Source organism: Malaya genurostris, chromosome 1 (assembly GCF_030247185.1).
Source record: "Malaya genurostris strain Urasoe2022 chromosome 1, Malgen_1.1, whole genome shotgun sequence".
In the NCBI taxonomy this organism is placed as follows: Eukaryota; Metazoa; Arthropoda; class Insecta; order Diptera; family Culicidae; genus Malaya; species Malaya genurostris.
Genome location: NC_080570.1, coordinates 72662085 through 72664953, shown reverse-complemented (window position 1 = coordinate 72664953; position 2869 = coordinate 72662085).

The following is a 2869-nucleotide window of genomic DNA, read 5'->3' as shown; positions in this document are numbered from 1 at the left end:
TTCGATAAAATTAACCATGACATCACAATAGCAAAACTGGATCGACTTGGTTTTGGTACAAACGTCCTTCGATGGATACAATCATATCTCAGGAATCGTCATCTTGTGGTTAAAATTGACGATTGTGCTTCGGAAGAATTTGTTGCAACATCTGGAATTCCGCAGGGGAGCTATCTCGGCTCTTTGATCTTCTTGCTTTACTCTAACGACGTTAATTTTTCTCTGGAAGGACCACGCATATCTTTTGCAGATGACCTCAAGATCTACCGTGTTATTCGCAACTCAGAGGATGCGACGTTTCTTCAGCGACAATTGGCAATCTTTTCGGATTGGTGCAAATTGAATCACATGACCGTTAATCCAGAAAAATGTTCGATCATTACGTTTACGAGAAAAAAAAGTGCCTTTGAAATTCGAATACTTTATTGAGCGATTCATGATTGGTAGATCGACGTGCATCAAGGACCTCGGCGTTTTTCTTGACGAGCAGTTAACATTCAAGCAACACACCAACAACATTGTGGCTTAAGATTCTCGTTGCCTTGGATTCGTGGTGAGAATGGCTAAGCATATTACGGATGTTTACTGCATGAAATTCCTATACTGTTCACTCGTTCGCTCTACTCTGGAATATTGTTCAGCTGTTTGGAACCCTCACTACCTCAATGGCGTTAATAGAATCGAGTCGATTCAACGTAGATTCGTTCGATTCGCTCTTCGCCGTTTACCTTGGACCAATCCTCGTTAACTACCGAGGTATGAAAGTCGCGGATTGCTAATCGGTCTAGACACGCTGCAAGTAAGACGGGAGCTATCGCGTGCTTTAATGATAGCATATGTTTTGAATGATAGGATCGACTGCCTCACTTTGCACCGTGAAGTCAACTCTCCGCAACAACAGTCACGTACCTAAAAGGGGGGGGGGGGGGGAGCGAGGGGCTCGGGCCCCTCCAGAAATCAAAAACAGATATATAATTATTTAGAAGGTCTAAGACATGTGTTGCAGAAATAACAAAACAGTAAACGTAAAGAAATGTAACACAATAACAGTTCCAGTGGAAAAGTTTAGTGTCAGTTAAAAACACCCGTAAAAGGTAAACCGAGAATTAGGTACATAAGCGATCTTCCGTAACATTATTTTCTTATCTATGGGCCCCTCCCGAAACAAAATCCTGGGTACGGGCCTGCGCAACTACGCTTCTCTTCGACTTCCTTTACGCCGCACTAACTACGGGATAAACGGTGCGATTATCGGCTTACAACGTTCATTCAATCGAGTGTCATCTGAGTTCGACTGCAATCTTTCGCGGTATAAAACAAGGGCCAAATTCTTACATAGTATTAGAAATAATCATTAGGACCACATCGTTGATTTTACAATAAATAAATAAATAAATATTAAACATTTCGAACCGGAGTATAAAGTGACGATGCAAAGAATGTAAAAACTCTTCGAAACTGTGCTTAAGACTATTCCACTATGTGGGTTCAATTAGTTGGTGGTCAAACAAACCGACTTTGACAGGACAACAACTTTAAAACGGTTCTTACTTCGATTGCTCAAGGATAGCTGAACTAGTTTGCATAAATTAGTCCCATAGGTGTTTGCTAAATTGTATCCAGATTCGACTTTCGGTGCTAGTATTATAGGATGATGAGTGTTACAAATTTCAAACCCTTTTTGACGACAAATGTAAATTCTTCAAAACTATTCCAATACACAGGTTTTGTTACAGGGTCCGGCACTCGAAGTGTAACCAATTAAAAAGGCCATAAATTCAGTTTGGAAAATTACTTTTACTTAATTCAAAGTACAAAATGTGTAAAAATAATACAAAATTCAGAATCAATTCACTTTTGCTCGATATGACCACCTTTTGCCTTGACTTGATGACTTGAGAGAGCGAAGGAGTTGCTTCATTTGGCCGAATATGACTTGCAGGTATTTTGGCCCACTCGCGGACAATCACTTTTTTCAGCGCCTCGAGACTGGTGTATCTTTTAGTTCGAACTTTGCTCTCCAAAATGACCCAAAGAGAATAATCCATTGGATTCGCATCTGGTGAATTCGAGAGCCATTGTGTGGACGTGATGAAGTTCGGAACGTTGTTTTTCAGCCATTCTTGGTTCACTCGAGCTTTGTGAGACGGTGCCGAGTCCTGCTGAAACGTCCGTGGTCTGCCACCGAAATGAATCTGCCCACGGCTTCAAAGCAACCTCCAGAATACTTTCCCGATAATATGTCGCATTTACCTTGACGCCAGGCTCGATGAAAACGATTGGAGAGCGCCCATCTGCGGTTACAGCGGCCCAAACCATTATCTGTTGCGGGTGCTGCCTCCTGGTGGCCAATCGATGACTCAAATTCTCGTATGAACGGTCGGTCAAGTAAACCCTATCGTTTTGAGAGTTTACGAATTGCTCAATTGGAAAAATTTTCTCGTCAGAAAATACAATGTTCGGAAATTGACCGCTTTCGGCCAAACGAAGCAACTCCTTCGCTCTCTCAAGTCATCAATTCAAGGCAAAAGGTGGTCATATCGAGCAAAAGTGAATTGATTCTGAATTTTGTATTATTTTTACACATTTTGTACTTTGAATTAAGTAAAAGTAATTTTCCAAACTGAATTTATGGCCTTTTTAATTGGTTACACTTCGAGTGCCGGACCCTGTAGTTAATGTCGGATGAAACTTCTTTCTATGCTCTCAATTTCTCAAATACCAGAGATGGTAGTCAAATTTCTAGAATTGAATTTGTACCAATATCTCATATTAACAATTATTACACCACCACCAGCAGCTTAGATCTTTTTGTACATCGTCCCAGGGTGTTCTTTTGCAGTTCTAGTGAGCATGCCAAATAATACAA